Source organism: Acipenser ruthenus, chromosome 13, assembly GCF_902713425.1.
Source record: "Acipenser ruthenus chromosome 13, fAciRut3.2 maternal haplotype, whole genome shotgun sequence".
Classification (NCBI taxonomy): domain Eukaryota; kingdom Metazoa; phylum Chordata; class Actinopteri; order Acipenseriformes; family Acipenseridae; genus Acipenser; species Acipenser ruthenus.
The window spans coordinates 14,123,354-14,141,674 of record NC_081201.1 but is presented as its reverse complement, the minus strand read 5'-3'; the positions used below and the strand labels follow the sequence as shown (position 1 = coordinate 14,141,674).

Sequence of the window (18,321 nt, the reverse complement as noted above, 5' to 3'; positions counted from 1 at the left end):
GAGACACAAAAAAGATTTGATGTACTAAACTATCTAGCTAACTTGAAAGCAGATCTCATCTTTCTGCAGGAGTGTGGTATTTCGTCGAGCCCTGATTATAGGGACCTGAAGGAGAGTTGGACCCTGGGGGACTCCTTCTGGTCGGGCTCCAACATAGCCAGAGCCGACGGAGTAGGTATCCTGTTTAAAAACCCATTTATTACCTCCCGCAGCAGCAGGGAGGTAGAACCTGGTAGAATTCTGAGCGTGGATGTGACATACAACAACACTCCCCTCAGACTGGTCAATGTCTACGCACCCACTAACCAAAACGAAAGAGTTCAATTTTTTCCACAGCTGCGTCCACTCCTGCTGGGGAACGTACCCGTCATCGTGTCAGGTGACTTCAATTGTGCTCTGTGGGACGTAGACCGGAGCAGGCCACGCAACGACCGCTCTAGTAGAGTTTTGTCCTCCGTAATATCTGATTTCTCCCTGTGTGATGCAGGCAAGTACCTGGTGCTTCCCTTTACCTGGGTGAGCTCATCTGGGACCTCCTTCTCCCATATAGATCTCGTCCTGCATACCAGCTCCCTTACGAAGACGGCAGTAGACACCCAGGCCATCTTCTCTGACCATAGGCTCCTGCAGGTAACATTGCAGGTCCCTCAGACCTCCCAGATGGGGTCAGGGGTCTGGAAATTAAACACCTCCTTACTCGACGACCCCTCCATAGCTGCAGCCTATAAGAGCAGGCTTGTTGAGTGGACCACTTTGCGTGACCTATTCAACTCCCCTATAGAGTGGTGGGAGATGGTCAAAATCAGAACTAAGGGTTATTTCATAGCAGCAGGCAAGAGGAAAGCAAAAGAAAGGAGGGCCAAATATAAATACCTGAATGCTGCCCTCCAGCGTCTGAGCCTGCTTCAGCTTCGGGGGTTCCCTGTAAGCGACGAGATAGCCCAGACCAAGCTAGATCTTTCAGTGCTTTGTAGGGAGGAACAACGAAAGGTCATGCACAATGCAAAAGTGCAAAAAATGGAGGAAGATGAAAAGTGTACTCGCTTCTTCTTCCAGAAAACGAGGGAGAAGCGGCACTTGATGTCCTCCATGCTCGACAGCAGGGGGAGGATAGTAGAGGATAGTGAGGGAGTGAAAAAAGTGGTAGAGAACTTCTATAGGGACCTGTATAACATCAAAGCTACAGATGACACCCTGATAGAGTGGTTCCTGAGCCAGTTGGAGCCTGACTCAGTGCGGGACGACGAGGAGGAGGAGAAGGACCCAGAACTCACGCTGGAGGAGCTCACCCAGGCGGTTAAGACCATGAACACCGGTAAGACGCCAGGTCTAGATGGCATCCCGGGTGAGTATTACCATATGTAGCAGGGTGACGTGTTACATGTGTGGGTAGTCACTGGAAAATACTGACAGACACAGAGCATTGGTGTTGATACGCCGCTCAGGCGCGCAGATTTAATTTTAGCACCAAACTGACACTAGGGTACCAGCGATGGTAGACCTAGTGTCACATTTAACAAAGCAATAAAAACAAAGAAACAAAAGCTAAAAATAAAAGTTTGCCACACAAAATGACGAGCGCTAGTCCCACTAAAAGGAACGTCCCGCTCCAGGAACCTACTACTCTACGGTAACCCTGTTTATACTGTTTTGGGATCCACCTCCCCTAAGCTGACCTACTTCTGTTGTGTCATTTCTGAAGTCCTGGCCTCCCAGCGACTCCGGGCCATTCTGACGGTCCTGGCTGGGCAATTGCCTTCACAGGCCCCGTCCTGCAGTTAAAGGGCTCCGTAGTAGTCTTTCCCGCAGAGCGGACGCTTCCCTCCTGGATGTAAACAAACTCACAGCTCTCGTCTGTACAGCAATGGCCTTGCAGCAGCCCCGAGCTGTAGCGCAGCCGCTTTTTGAGCTCTGCGCAGCATCCCCAGGCACACCCCCCAGCCAATCCAGACCTCCCGATCACTTTAGCTCAGGACGAGCCTGCCACTCAACTGGTTGCTTAGCAACGCGTCTCCAACTGCGCGTTGCAGCTGATTTTCTACAGGCACACACTTGCGCAGGAACCAGCGACCCGGTTCCCTGTTACACCATCTTTTTTGGGACACGCTAAAAGTCCATTTAGAGGAGGTCTACAGAGCGGTCTACAGGGAGAAGCGGTTGGGCCCTTCTATGCGGGAGAGTGTAATTACTCTCCTTCATAAGAAAGGGGAAGTTAAAGATCTACGGAATTGGCGCCCAATCAGCCTCCTTTGCGTGGATTACAAGATACTAGCCAAAGCTCTGATGCTCCGGCTACAAGTACACCTCCCTTTGGTCATTGGCCCGGACCAGGCTTGTGGCGTCCCAGGGAGGTCCATCACCGATATTTTAATGTTAACAAGGGACATTCTGGCTTATTCTAGAGAACGGAACCATCCCCTCTGCCTGTTCAACCTTGACCAGGAGAAGGCGTTCGATAGGGTAAGCCATGAATATATGTACAAAGTGATGGACCAGATGAAATTCGCTCCTGGACTTAGGGGGTGGGTTAAAACCATCTATACAAACATTAGTACCGGAGTCTTGGTGAACAGACACCTGACTGGTAAAATATCTATCCAGTCAGGGGTCAGACAGGGTTGCCCACTATCCTCACTGCTATATGTCGTGTGCATTGAACCCCTCCTGCAGGCAATTCGTAGGGATACCAATATAACTGGTTTCCAGCTGCCTGGATCCAACGGGGTCCAGGTCAAAACAACAGCATATATGGACGATGTGTCACTCATTTGCACCAACACATCGTCTGTACCTCGGATTAGTAATATCCTTGAGAAGTACTGCATGGCGACTGGGGCAGTGATTAATAAGTCCAAGAGCGAAGTCTACGTGTCTAAAAATTGACCGCTGAGACTGTGCTCTATGGGCCTGCGGGAGGAATCGCTACCAGCACAGCTAAGTGCATTTGGCGTGTCATCAATGTTGTCAAGCAGATCCTGTGGGAGGGCCGTAATGTCTGTGTCTATCACAAGCAGGAGCTAGACACTATCACCACGACCAGAAGGGCACAAACTCTTATTAAGGACTTTGTAATTCTGGACATCCGGACCCTCGGGAAGGACAAGGCCTGCGCGGAGTGGAGGATCGCCGGACTTCAGGACGTGAAGATGGAATGAAGGAAAAAACTGGAACCGCTAGCTCCTAGGAGCGGGACTACGGGGCACCGCTAAGCCTTTTATTTATTTTGTCATGCCAGCATTCCGCCCCTTTTAGCTGGCATGACCGTTTTTGAACGGTGCCCTGGTTTTATGTAGTCTTTTTGTTTCAGTTTTATGGACTGTGATTTGATTTATTTTGAATGTTTTATTTGATTTTGTTTTGTTTTGTTTTATGTATCTAAAAGATTTTTAATGATAGCTATTAAAAGTTACATTTTAAGTGTTTCAAAATTTTAGAATTTTAACCCACTGTTTTACACACTGTCCCTTTTCCCCTGTCCCTGATTTTAGTTCTATAGTTTTATTCTGTTTTATGTTCACTTTTGAACTTTTTTTATAGAGCACTCCCCGGTCCTCACAAGCACTGGTTTTTTATAGATGGTTCTTTTTTTCCAGTCACTTTTAAAACAGCACAGGTTTTTTTCATGTTGACTTTAATCTGTGTCTGTTTTAACCATGTACAAAGCACAATTGTCTTGGTGTTTTTAAATGTATTTTAAATGCTTTTAAAACAAAATGTATGTCTGTATGAATGTCATCTTTAAAAGAAAAGTAAAATGAATGAAAAAACGAATGGGCGTAAATGTAAAAAATGTAAAATCTCAATAAAAGAGTATTTTACTAAAGATTTCCGTGGAGAGGAGCATTTATGAGTTCAATGCAATTTTTGGCTAGCCCTGCCCCTCGGGGTGGGGCTCGACATGGGTTTAAAAGCAGAACGAGCACAGCGGCGGCGGCGGCCGTGTTAATAATTAGAGCCTGGCACCTTTTTTTCTTGTTCTTTTTTCTTCTTTTTCCCATTTTTCCCCTCAGTCCACAAAGCGAGTACCCCGGCAGCTCCGGCGGGCGGGCGCGCCCGCCCGGGGCGTTTGGTCAAAACCATTGTGGTGGCATCGCTTCTCGGCCTCTTGGCTCAGATCAAGTGTGTGGCATGACCACAGCTTAGTCTATCTGAGAGAAAAAGAAGGTGATACGAAGATGGCGTCGAAATCTTTTACAAGTCAGCACGTGGGGCTCGACTGCGGAATACCGTCCGTTTCAGATGGAAGGAAGAGAACAAGGAAGATTTCTTAGATCGAGATCAGTTCATGGAGAAGGTGTTGCTGGAACAACTGCGCTTTGTACCTGCTCAGATCTACTGCCTTCAGGTGAATATAAGCCAAAAATTTTTGGACATGACTTTTGAAACTAGATCCATTTTCGAAATCTTTCTAAAAACTTTTGAAGAGAAATCAACAGAAAAACCTTTGTCTTTTTATAGCATGGAGCCACTGGCACAAAGACCACAGAGTAATAACGGTTCACATGTTTAACCCATATGTAAGTGACTTTGATATTGAACTGTTCTTATCTCGGTACTGCAAAACTGTTTCTGGTGGAGTACCAATTAAAGATAAGCATGGCATATGGTCAGGTAAAAGACAGTTTCGGGTAACTTTAAAGCCTGAAAAGGACAGCTCTGATGGGTTTAAGCACCCGCCGGCCAATTTCACAATTGGGCCAAACAGAGGCTACCTGTTTTACAGCAGACAGCCCCAGTACTGCAGGAAATGCGGTATTTTTGGGCACCTGGCTACCACTTGCGACAACATAATCTGTCGTAACTGCCAGGGCACAGATCATGAGACCAAGGTGACAAAACAAAAAAAATGCAGCATCTGTAACTCTGAGGAGCACCTGTTCAAACAGTGCCCAAAGAGGAGTACAACATATGCAGATGCTGTCCGAAGTGAGGAGCCGGCAGAGGAAGAACCAGCTGATCAAGAGGCGGGGGAGACTGTCCCAGAAACTCTACAGGAAATGGAGGAGGAGAAGGAGGAGGAGGGGGACGTTGTAGTCTGACCTAGTTGGAGGGTATTGGCTTCCTCCTGTGACTACAACAGATCGTTTCCTGGCAACCAGGAACATTGGAGAGATGTGAAGAGAGGCAGGGAGAAACGAAAAAATGTAGATGAACAATTAAAGAGTCAATCAGAGGCTATCACTAAACGGAAGGTAGCAGGGATCCCTCTTTCTGTTAACCCCTATGGCGCTTTGCTGGTAAGAAAGGAGGGGGAAGCTTTAGAAGAACTGTCAGAGGAGGGAGTTACTAGAGACTGGAGTGAATGCAGCACAGGCAGTGCTGAACTCGGAGCTACTTTGGAAGAAATCCAGGAGTAAGTTCTGGCTCTTGGTAATGACTCTATTAGGCAAACGCTACCCAGCCATGAGAACCAGGAACATTGGAGAGATGTGAAGAGAGGCAGGGAGAAACGAAAAAATGTAGATGAACAATTAAAGAGTCAATCAGAGGCTATCACTAAACGGAAGGTAGCAGGGATCCCTCTTTCTGTTAACCCCTATGGCGCTTTGCTGGTAAGAAAGGAGGGGGAAGCTTTAGAAGAACTGTCAGAGGAGGGAGTTACTAGAGACTGGAGTGAATGCAGCACAGGCAGTGCTGAACTCGGAGCTACTTTGGAAGAAATCCAGGAGTAAGTTCTGGCTCTTGGTAATGACTCTACTAGGCAAACGCTACCCAGCCATGAGAAGGAGGGTCCTACAGAAGGCGGACCAGGACATATGCCTGCTTTGGAAGGCAAAAAAGGGACTTGAGCTGACTGGTGATTAGTTTTGGTTGTTTTTCTTTTTTTTCTCTTAGCCTATGTAAATGGCTGCACTGAATTTAATGTCTGTAAATGTCAGGGGGTTGAGAGACAAAGTGAAGAGGACAGCTGTGTTTACCTCTTTACGATTATATGATTTTTTGGTTTGTTTCTTTCAAGAGGTACACCTTAAAAGATGAGAAGGATGTGGAAGCCTTCAGTACAGAATGGGGGGCTGGTGAGTCCCGCTGGAGTGTGGGGGGGGGGTACATTCGTCGGGAGTGGGGATTATTTTTAAGGGTCAAAATGTGGAAATCGTATACACTGTTTCACCTGTACCAGGGAGGGTCTTAATGGTGGATGCTGATTGTGGGGGGATACAGTTCAGATTTATTAATATATATGCAAACCCTCTTATGTCTGCAAGGGCGGATCTGTTTGCTGAGTTAGGGGATTTGTTGGTCACTAATAGGGTGGTGGTGATGGGAGGGGACTTTAATATTAATTTGGACGCAGCTCAAGATGCAGATTGTAGTCTTAAGCATCTGAAATCCCTGTTAACAAATTTTGAATTAGTCGATGCCTTTGCAAAACTAAAACTGAAGGGGGCCACTTGGAGGCATTCCAGAGGGTCTAGTAGCAGGCTAGATTATTTTTTTGTAAACAAAACCTTTCAGTTACAGTCTGGGTCTGTTCTCCCTATGTGGTTTTCGGATCATGACCTAATATCTCTCAAAGTATTAGTAAAAGCTCCCTTGTTTGGCAAAGGCTATTGGAAGTTTAACAACAAAGTACTTGAGGAGAGAGAGTTCTGTGAGCTTTTTTTAGAGCACTACCAGTTTTGGGTGGGGTTGAAGCCATATTTCAGTTCAGTGGTAGAGTGGTGGGAGGAGGTGAAAAGGAGGGTGAAAGTGTTGTCACAAGAGTTTGGTAAAGCTAAGGCTAAAAGGGAAAGGAAAGATTTTCAGATTGCAGCGGATTTTGGAAGGATTATACATGATAAGTAATAGGGGACACACACTGGGAGTACTTTGCAGAGGTGAAACAGCAGTTGAAAGACATTTTTACTCTAAAAGCCACACAGTTTTTGTTCCGGAGGCAAGGAGAAGTGGTCTTTAACGCTGAAGCTTGCACTCATTCCTTTTTCAGACAAATCAGGGACAGACAGAGTAGGCAGGTAATCACCAGCCTGCTGGACAAACAAAACAGGGAATTACTGGACCCTGCTGAGGTACTGGAATGTGCTAGCTCCTTTTATGAAGATCTATTTTCGGTGCGAGATGTGAGCGAGGGGGAGCTCAGGTGTCGTCCCAAGTGCCAAAAGAAGTAGTAGAGGACTTGGAGAAGCCAATACTGTTAGAAGAGCTGACAGCAGCCTTGAAAGGGATGAAAAGCAGGAAGGTACCAGGATCTGATGGGCTTGGGAAAGAATTCTATTTGGCGTTTTGGAATGTGTTGGGTAAGGATGTCTTAGAGGTAGTACAGGCTATTTTTAAACAAGGTGAAGTAGGGAGATCAATGAAGGAGGGCATTATCACTTTTTTATTTAAGAAAGGAGAGAAGTCTGATCTGCAGAACTGGAGGCCTATTACCTTATTAAATGCCGATTATAAATTAATAGCAAAGGTCCTTACAGGCAGGCTTGGGAGAGCAATGCCCCATATTGTACACATAGATCAGACTTGTGGAGTCCCGGGCAGGTCTGCCAAGTGGAACCTGCAGCTGATTCGCGATGTGATTGGCTGGGCGGAGGACAGGAGGTTGCCACTGATGCTAGTTAGTTTAGATCAGCAAAAGGCTTTCGACCGGGTACATCATGGGTTTTTGTTTAAGGTCTTGCAGAATTTCGGGTTTGGGGAGCACTTTCTGAGGTGGTTTGGCATTATGTATAATGGGGTTTTCAGTAGGCTCAGAGTGAATGGGAATTTGGGGAGAAAGGTCCGACAGGTATCGGGAGTAAGGCAGGGTTGTCCTCTCTCTCCTCTTCTCTATGTCTTGTTTGTGGAGACCTTTGCAGCGGCTCTACGGGGGGACAGGAGGGTGGGGGGCGTGGTAATCCCAGGCAGTAAGGGAGAGGTATTAAAAATCTCTCAGTACGCTGATGATTCCACATTAATTTTGGAGTCGGATTTTAGTTTAAAAAACTCTCTAGCGTTAGTCCACAGATTTGGGTTAGCTTCAGGGTCATGTTTGAATGAGAATAAAACTTCGATGATGTATTTTGGAACCTGGAGCAACAGAGAAGATGCACAATGTGATTTGAAACTATGCACAGAGGGTATAAAAATTCTTGGGGTCACATTTTATCGCACGCAGACAGAGGTTAAGAATTGGGAGGAGAGGTTAGAAAAGGTGGGAAGGCAGTTAGCACTTTGGAAAAGCGGAAGACTCACCTTCAAAGGTAAAGTGCTAGTAATAAAAGCCATAGTTTTGCCCATACTGGTCTACCTGGCATATGTATTTCCTTTGCCTCGCAGGATGAGAAGGTGGGGTCACTACGATAGTGTTTCAGTTCATGTGGGGAGGAAGGTACGAGTATGTGAGGAGAGATATTATGTACAGACCTATAAAGGAGGGGGGAGAGATGTGCCGCAGTTACCACTGAAACTAGACTGCTTATTTTTTTCAAACCTATGTGTTGCATTGGTCTCGCACAAATGTCAGTATTTTATCAAATGTTGGTTTTCCTTATCTATGCGTCATCTGGCCCCTATTTCAAACAGCATTCCTAAGGCAGAGACCAGGCCCGCCTGGTATGAACATGCTGTAGTGTGGTCAAAGGCTAACCCAGCCTGTAAAGAGAAAGATCTGTGCCTGTCACATAAAATGTTGTATAGCCAGTCTGTTTCAAGGTTTTATGTACGGTTTTTGTACGGACACCACAAAACGCCTGGGCTGAGATCCAACTGAAAGTTTGGATAATAAATTTAGTGACTAATTGGTTGTGTGCACATAGCCGAGTTCCAGTGCGGGAAGTTCTACACAGACACTCCCTGACTAGAAACCCTTTTTGTCCAAGGAACAGCTGTTTATCGGAGGAAACACAAAGGCACATGTTGTGGGAATGTTCCTTTTCTAAATCAGTGTGGGAGAGGGCAGAGGATCTGTTTGGGTTATTGGTGCAGGTTTGGTTCTGGATTATGATTTTATTATATATGGTGCTGGGTTGGGAAAATACTCAAAAAAAGATGGGTTTTATACTGTGGTTTCTAATCAGTTTGATCAAATTTGAAATTTGGGGAAACAGGAACTGCTTGGTGAAAAACAACAAGAGCATGTGCCCTGATAGAGTGATAAAAGAGATTCGGGGGCAGGTAAAGAGGCGGATCCAAATAGAAGTGGATAGATGGGGCTTTCATGCTGCAAGAGAAAAATGGAAGAATTTAACTGATCTACAAATATAGGATGTCTCTGATGTACTATGTGTTGTGAAAGATGTAAATTGTACTATAAAAGCAGTATGGTTACTTTGTAGTAATGTAAAAATGTAACTATTTGATTGTAATTGTATTGTTGTTCAATGAAAAAAAAAAAATCTGTTCTTATCAGTTTAATATCTGATACGTCCCCCATAGGGGGACCCGTCTATATTAAATTGATTTTTGGAAGCAGGAGATGGAACCGGGGCTTGCTCCGTCCACTCCACGCATCGACCCGGTATTGCAGTACCTCCGGGAACGGTGCACAAGAAAGGTAAAAAAAGAGTGAGAGAGAGCCAGCCAGCCTCTCCCTTTTTCTGGGTTGTATTTTTTCCCGCTCTTTTTGTTGTTGTTTTTGTTTGTTTGTTTGTTTGTTTGTTTGTTCCAAATAAGGCAGGCAGGCAGGTCTGCCTAACTGATGGACAGCCTGCTCTGCTCACGCAGCAGGCCAGTGTACCCAGAAGGCCTTGCGCTCGTGGGAGGAGGAGGACGACGACGATCGCAGCGATAAAGCAGAACCGGAGCTGTTTAGTGGGGCAAGGAGCCCTCGCTTTCAAGGCGGCAGCAGCAGCAAAGCGCCCCTTTGCCGGGACCGAACGGCACTTGCGTTTTGGGAAGAGTTCCCTGTTTTGTTTGGTTTGGCCTTGCCGCCGGGTAGAGGAGGAGAAGGCCTTTGGGCCGGCCGGAAGGGCTGGGCTACCAGTAAAACCACACTCTGGCTTCTCTTCAGTTCGAATAAATCTTTCGCCTTTTACTAAAGATTTCCGTGGAGAGGAGCATTTATGAGTTCAATGCAATTTTTGGCTAGCCCTGGCCCTCGGGGTGGGGCTCGACATGGGTTTAAAAGCAGAACGAGCACAGCGGCGGCGGCGGCCGTGTTAATAATTAGAGCCTGGCACCTTTTTTTTCTTGTTTTTTTTTTTTTCTTTTTCCCATTTTTCCCCTCAGTCCATGAAGCGAGTACCCCGGCAGTTCCGGTGGGCGGGCGCGCCCGGGGCGTTTGGTCAAAACCATTGTGGGCATCGCTTCTCGGCCTCTTGGCTCAGATCTAGTGTGTGGCTTGACCGCAGTTTGATTTGGAAGCGATCGGTAAGGTATCGCTATCAGTAAGGTAAAACGGGAGCAACATTGGTTGCTGGTAGCTGTGGTCTGGGTAGGAGAGGAGCCAGGTTATGGAGCAGGTAAGGGGGACCTGTTTATTTTTCTGTTATTGATATTTTGCTTTAAATTTGGCCTTTGCTAAATTTAAAAAAAAAAAAAAAAAAAGAAAATCCTTAATTTTTTGTGTGAGTTAGTGGCTATAATTAAAATGGCTCAAGGTTTGCGGCACGTCGTTTTAATTGCATAAGGATTTCTTTGAAAGAGGGAGATGAGCTAGCATTTAACAGGCTTGAGTTTTCTAGGGTTGTGTTGCAGAAGACACTGGGGTTTAGAGCAGCTCAATTGTATTATCACTGTGGGGAGGGGAAACACCTGGGATGTCAGTTTTAGGGCTGTGAGTGATTTGCAGAAATGTCACAGTTTGTTCAATTTGGGGAAAAATGACCAACTTTTGATAAGGTTCCAAGTGACAACCTTGACTGATGTTGCGAGAAGGGTGGTGATTGTGAGGATGGGGTCAGAGGGTGTGGAAGGAGAGGATGTGTGTGTGTGGCTAAGAAAGTATTGTACAGTGTATGGGGGTGCAGAGAAAGTGAGGGATAGTGATGAGGTATGGAATGGTGCTTGGAGAGTGCGTGTAAGTCTGTGGCCAGATCCGAATGGGTATGAGGGATTCAGAGCCATTCCCTCTGAAATAGTACTGGGGATGGATAGGGGATATATACATTTCAGGCAACCTAAATTATGTCGAAAATGTGGGGTAATGGGTCACTCGGCGGCGGGGTGCACAAAAATGTGTTGTGTGTAAGGGTGAGGGGCACGTGGCGAGTGAGTGTCAGGAGAAAAGGAAGTGCAGTCTGTGTGACAGTAGTGAACACCTTTTTATGCACTGTCCGTCCTCTTTTGCTAACAGAGCAAAGAAGAGTGAAGAGAGAGCGAGTGAGGAGAGGGAGAGGAAGGAGAGGTATGAGAGAGAGGAGAGGGAGGAGGAGAAGAGGGATGGGTATTGGACGGAGAAGTATAAGAGGTTTGAGAGGGAGGAGAAGGAACAGGAAGAGGGAGAGGAGAGGAAGGAAAGTGGTGAGCAGCTGGGGGGAGGGGGAAGGGAGAGTGGAGAGGGTGAGGGGAAGAGACAGGTGGAGTGGGGGGGAGAGCAGAGGGGCGGTGAGGGGGAGGAGATAGATCAGGGGGAAGAACAGAAGGAGCAGCAGGGATCTTCATTGGCAGTAGATCTGGAGGTTACGGAGTCTGAAGACAGCGAAGGTTTCGGAGAGGGGTCAAATAAGAGTGGGGGGGAGGCATGTTCTTCAGATATCCAGGAAGAGGGCCCTATCCCGTGTGGTCAGATGCCTCAAAAGAGACATGGCGGGGGGGGGGGGTGTAGAGGGTAGAACAGGAGGGGAGTCTAGTGAAGAGGAGAAGGAGGTGCAGGAAGAGGAGGGAGGGAACATAGATGGGCAGAAAATGGAGCAGGAGAAAGCTTCAGGGAAAAGGAAGTTGGAGAAAGGGGAAGAGGTGAAAAGTGGTATGAAAGTGGGGAAAAAGGGGAAAAAGGAAAAAAAAGGAGGACAGTATGCAAGCTGGGCAGGAGACCCCGGTTTCTCCTGGCTCCGACTCCTCGGTAGTGAGTGACAGGTCTTATGGCGGGAGGGGAATAGACCATGGGGGCACTTCCTTTTTGGATGATGATAATGTGCAGCGGCTCTCAGATAGCATGGGGATAGAACCATCTAAAGTTTTATGAATGTCTTTATACATTTCGCTGATAATAGCAACGGTGAATGTAAGGAGTGTGGTGAGCAAGGTCAGGTGCAAGGCTGTTTTAGAGTATCTAGAAGGTATTGATGCAGATGTGTTCTTTTTACAAGAGTGTGGGATTGGGTTTAAGAAAGAATATAGAGAGTTGGAAAGCATGTGGGTGAAAGGTGAATCAGTGTGGTCGGGGACAGATGAAAATAAGAATGTGGGAGTGGCAATATTGTTTAAAAATAATAAGTGTATAATTAAAGAGAAAAGTGTGTTGCAGGATGGAAGGGTTGTTATGGTGAGAGTGGTATGTAATAAGCAAGAGATTAAGCTGGTGAATGTGTATGCACCTGTGGAGAAACACCAGAGGCTTGAATTGTTGGGACTGGTAAGGATGGAGCTTAGTTCATCCATGCCGGTAGTGATGGGAGGGGACTGGAATTGTGTGAGGAGTGGGGGTGACAAGAAGGATGGGAAGGAAAATTTTAAATTGGATAAAACATCTGTGTTATTGAACAAAATAATTAAAGACTTTAAGTTGATAGATTGTTATAAAATGATACATCCTGAGGGGGGCTTTACCTGGAGCAACTCTCAGGGGACAAGTAAGTCCAGGATCGATATGATCTTTATTTCTGAGGGGGCGAAATGTCAAGATTGTAAACTGGAGCCTATGTTCTTCTCTGATCATGTGATGGTGAGGGCAACATTGGATCTGGGAGGGGTGAGTGAAAAGGGAAAAGGAGTGTGGAAATTAAATGTTAAATTATTAGAGGATAGTAAAATAAGAGAGAAATATGTAGAGAAGTATAAAGGGTGGAGGTCTCTACAGGTTTTGTTTGGAAAAAAGAGTGAGTGGTGGGATTTTGTTAAAAGGAGAACCAAATTGTTTTTTATAAATGAAGGCAGGGATAAAGTACGCAAAGCAAAAGAAAAATGTAAATGGCTGGAAAAGAAGCTTCAGAGATTGTTTTTGCAGGAGAGGGCAGGATTTGAAGTCTCTGAAGAGATAAAGGGGGTGAAGGAGAGAATAAAACATTTCATGTATAAAAAAAGTGAGACAGTGATGCTGCAAAGCAAGATAGAGAGGATTGAGAAAGAAGAGACCTGTTCGAGGTTCTTTTTTAAGAAAGTATTTGACAGAAAACAGGTGATGGAGGGGTTAAAAGGGGAGGATGGTGTGGTGAGGAATGGAAATAAAGGCATGTGTGAGGTGGCGGAAAGTTTTTATGAGAATTTGTATGATGAAAAGAGGGTGGTGGAGAGGAATTGTAAAGAAATGATTGAAGGCATTAATGTATTTTTAAGTAATGAACAGAAGGTGGGGTTGGAAAAGGGCTTTTCTCTGGAAGAGCTGGATAAAGCTTTGAAAGCAAGCAAAATGGGGAAAACGCCTGGGGAGGATGGCTTACCCACTGAATATTATAAGTGTTTTTGGAATGTTTTAAAATATGATTTGTTGAGTGTTTTTATAGAAAGTTCTAATGCTGGGGAAATGGCCACTTCTTTTAAGAGGAGCGTCATCACTTTGCTTTATAAGAAGGGAGACCGGGAAGATTTGAAGAACTGGCGTCCGATCAGCCTCCTCAACACAGACTATAAGTTGCTGGCGAAGATCCTGACTGGAAGGATGGGGCAGGTGATCGACACAGTCATCCATCAGGACCAGGTATGTGCAGTCTTAGGTAGGAGGATAATGGACAGCTTGATACTCATGAGAGACTCTATCTATTATTCCAGGGAGAGGGAGCTCCCGTTTAGTATCCTGAATTTGGATTTAGAGAAGGCATATGATAGAATAGCGCACAAGTACATGTTTGGTGTACTGTTGAAAATGGGGTTTCCAATCAGGTTCGTTAATTGGATTAAGGTCTTGTATGAAGACATCCAAAGTGTTATTTTGGTAAATGGGAGCACGTCTAAACCAGTTAAAATCCGAAGCGGAGTGCGCCAAGGCTGTCCACCGTCTCCTTTGCTGTTTATATGTTGTATCGAACCTTTAGCCATTGCCATTAGGGCGAATAAACAGACCTGTGGAGTGTTCGTACCTTGGAGTGGGAGAGAACAAGTGAAATGTATTTTGTACATGGATGACGTGTCGATTATTTGCCGAGATGAGTTTTCAATGGAGAAAACGGTGAGAATGGTCGAGGGGTTCTGCAAGGCGTCAGGATCCAAGGTCAACATGGGAAAAAGCGAGTGTATGCTGTATGGGAAGTGGGCCAGAGTTCCCAGCATAGGGTTGTGTTTAAAGAATGATTTTATTCAAATTTTAGGGGTAAAATTCTATAAACATGGGTCTGGAGTGCAGAATTGGGACAACGTCACTGCCAAGGTTGCACAAAAGCTGGGGCTGTGGAGCCTCAGAGAACTCACTTTTGAAGGCAAGTGTTTAATTTTAAAATCTGTTATTTTACCTGTCTTGGTTTACCTGCTGTAGTGTTCCCTACAACCAGGAATGTCCTGTGTGCCCTGACACGCAGTGTGATGCGCTTCTTCTGGGGGAGGAAGAATGAGATGTTAAAGAAGGGAGGTGGTATATAAGCCAGCAAAAAATGGAGGAAAGGGGGTTCCTGACCTCACGAAGATCTTGCTTTTACATTTTGTAATTGTCCATGTGAGGTTGTGTCTCTATGGGTCAAGCAAAACTGCACAATTTTGTAAAATATTTTTTAGGATCGATTCTAAGAGGTTTTAAAATGTTTTATCCTGTTTTAACTGTGCCGACATCATGGGAAGCTCCTTTTTTGTATAATAAAATTAAACTGTTTTTAAAGAAAGAGGAACTTTTTGTTTTAGATAAAGAGGTGTGGCAGGACCCCCGTAAAGTGCGGAAATTTGTGCAAGACAGAGAAAAAATGTGTAATGTCTCATTTTTTAACCAACAGGTTGTGGAGGGGATTTGGCTGGAAGTAGCTCACCCGAGACTCATGAACCGGCACAAGGACTTGGCATGGCAGACGGTACACGAGATCCTCCCAGTATGGGCTACTATGTATTGTAGGAACCTCGGGAAGTCCCCTAGATGTCCTTTTAAGGATTGTGGGGCAGAAGAGACTGCAGCGCATTTGTTCTGGGGATGTGGACAAGCCAAAAAAGTTTGACGGGAGGCCGAAGACATCCTGTGCGGGTTTTTAAACAACAGAATCATTTTAAAAGCAATGGTGCTGCATGGGATTAAGCCAGGGTTTGTAGTGAAAGAAAAATTGACATGCTTGTGGGTTTTATTGAACTGTTTTAAAGAAGCCATGTGGAAGGCAAGAAACCTTTTCGTTTTTAAAGGAAAGCTGCTGACCTCAGGAGAGGTGAAGATTTTGGCTTGTCACAGACTCAGAGAGTACCAGCTGCAGGATGCGCTGCGGGAAGGAGAGGAGATCGCCCGGGAGAGATGGAGCACCTGTTGGGCTTTGCCTGTCACTTGGACTCGTGCCGGTTCATGGTCTTATGATAGGGGGTGAAGCGGGTTGTTTTTTGACACATACACTGTCTTGTGCAAATGGAAGTTGTTTTAAACTGATTGTCCTTTCAGACCTTGTTTTTATTGGAAAGTTTTTATGACTTGGTTGTAATATGATATTGTTTTTTTCTGTGTATTGTTTGAGTTTTTTGATTATATGTTTATGATTTTTGTCCAAGGAAAATAAATAAAAACTTTAAAAACAAACAAAAAAAAATCTGTTCTTATCAGTTTAATATCTATATGTTTTGTTTTGTTTGGCCTTGCCGCCGGGTAGAGGAGAAGTCCATTGGGCCGGCCGGAAGGGCTGGGCTGCCAGTAAAGCCACACTTGGCTTCTCTTCAGTTCGAATAAATCTTTCTAAGGACTAAGGCTTAGAAGGTAGTGGCATTGCCAGCTCCCTTCAAGGGTTTCTTTTTCAGGCGGTTCCAGTTTTTTTCCTTTTCAGGCGGTTCCGGCTTTTCCAGACGTTCCTGGAGTTCGAGAGTAGGAGGACCTACCATCCAGATGACCTTTGAGGACCCTTTGATGACCTAGACGACCCCATCCCCAGCCCTTGATCGTGATTGAGATCCAGACAGAGAGAGCAGCCGGCACCCAGCAGAGGGCGCCATCTGGGAGGAGCAGAGGGTGGCCCCGGACCCCGAGGAGGCCAAGATTCTTCCTGCGTGGTCTCGGTGCCAAGCAGCGCCCCCTACTCCACCAGGGAAGGACACCGTTCACTTGGTGAGGGGGTCCCTCTTGCGAGGCGGCCATCTCCTCAGGGACTAAAGTAATAGTTCCTTGTTGATCCAACCAATGTTGATCCATCGGGCATTGGAGGCGTCCGCCACATCCCAAACTCCATAGTGTTAGGGCCCAACAGAGGGCTGGTATTCTATAATGGGATGCCAAAACTCTGCAGGAAATGTGGGGAATTAGGACACCTGGCGGCCGCATGTACTGTAGTCAAGTGCAGGAACTGCAGCGCCCCCCACGAGACCAGCCACTGCAGAGAAGAGAGGCAGTGCAATTTGTGTGGAAAGAAGGGGCACCTGTTTAAGGACTGCCCCTCTTCCTATGCCAACATGGCCAGAGCCAGCAAGGCAAATACCAACAAGCCTAGGCCTGAGCAGGAAGAGGGAGCAAGTAACAAAGATCAGTCCACATCACCACCAACAGCACCAGAAACCCAGACTCCAGCACCACCATCATCACCAGCACCCCCCTCACCCCCCGAGACATGTCCCGTTTTACGAGGACCCGTTCCCCCAGCCCAGAGAGAGAGTACAACAGCTACTCCACTAGCTCCTCTAGTAGCTCCTCTGATACAGAACACGAGGCAGGGAGGGAGCCCAGACCCAGCAGCGCCCCCCCCTGAGTAGAGCCCTCTCAGCGCCAGCACTCCCCATCGGCTCTCATTATGACGCCATAAGGATTGAGTCCGTGGGGGAGGAAAGCGAAAGCGACAGTGAAAGTGAGAGTGAGGAGGGGAAGGGAGTGAAGAACCAGCCGAGGGTGGGGAAAAGAAAGGGTAGAGACGAGGGGGGGAAAAGAAAGAAGATCAAGATCAAAGACAGTAAGTTGCAGGTGGCCCCCATAGATCCAAAACCAGCTAATATCCACACAAAGTCCCCAGTCTTGCCCTCGCAGGCAGAGACGGAGACGAGTGGGACGGCTACACTGCCGCCTAGGTGGGCAGGTAGCAGCCAGCCAGGGCATCCCCAGCCAGCCTTCCCAGTCGTTGGCACAAACCCTAGCACACCTCGCAGAAGAGGTGTTCACTAATGCACCGAGGGAGAGGTCGGGGTCAACACCTTCCCTGACCAGCAGTACCTCGGTAGCAATGACCCTCTTCAAGCGAAGGGCCTCCCTTCAAAGCATCCTTGACCCCCTCCCTTGTATGGGCAAAACCAGGGGCCCCCTAGAGGTCCTCCTAGATACAGCACTGGAGGACATGGGAATACCCCTGGACGCGGTAAGCCAGAAGTCTGCTAACAGCTCCAATTCAACAGACGGTAACAGCCAAAGAAGGCTGTCTGTCATAACCCCCCCCCCCCCAGGACAAAGCTGACCCACACGTTCCGAGGGGCCCTGAGCAAGTTCCACCAGACTTACCTTGTGGGGAGTTGAATAGCCCAAACAACTCCACGTACTGTGCATACAAAGACGGTGCCTTCTTGGACGAGGCAGCAGTGAGTACCTTCTCAGGGGTGATGGGAGTTGCAAATAAGCCCAAGCCCCCTCGAAGCAAGCGTAGAGCTAAGAGTAGGAAGAGTGTCCCGACCTCCCAATCATAGTCGCTATGGGGTGGACGCAGCGACTCCTTTTCTTGTTAGCTACCCTTATGGCCCTGATATGTGTGTCTGTTAATGTCAGGAGCATCAGGGAGACACAAAAAAGATTTGATGTACTAAACTATCTAGCTAACTTGAAAGCAGATATCATCTTTCTGCAGGAGTGTGGTATTTCGTCGAGCCCTGATTATAGGGACCTGAAGGAGAGTTGGACCCTGGGGGACTCCTTCTGGTCGGGCTCCAACATAGCCAGAGCCGACGGAGTAGGTATTCTGTTTAAAAACCCATTTATTACCTCCCGCAGCAGCAGGGAGGTAGAACCTGGTAGAATTCTGAGCGTGGATGTGACATACAACAACCCTCCCCTCAGACTGGTCAATGTCTACGCACCCACTAACCAAAACGAAAGAGTTCAATTTTTTCACAGCTGCGTCCACTCCTGCTGGGGAACGTACCCGTCATCGTGTCAGGTGACTTCAATTGTGCTCTAAGGGACGTAGACCGGAGCAGGCCACGCAACGACCGCTCTAGTAGAGTTTTGTC

The 18,321-nt window shown here is 46.7% G+C and overlaps 2 non-coding genes across 2 annotated transcripts; both read left to right on the top strand.

The window, feature by feature from the left end:
* The first annotated feature begins 9,283 nt into the window (after positions 1 to 9,283).
* LOC117968080 (U2 spliceosomal RNA) lies at positions 9,284 to 9,470 on the top strand. Its single transcript, XR_004662230.2, has one exon. It is a non-coding gene; the product is annotated as a U2 spliceosomal RNA (small nuclear RNA).
* A 438-nt stretch (positions 9,471 to 9,908) lies between these two features.
* Positions 9,909 to 10,023, top strand: LOC117968062 (U5 spliceosomal RNA). Its single transcript, XR_004662212.1, has one exon. It is a non-coding gene; the product is annotated as a U5 spliceosomal RNA (small nuclear RNA).
* Positions 10,024 to 18,321: the final 8,298 nt, after the last annotated feature.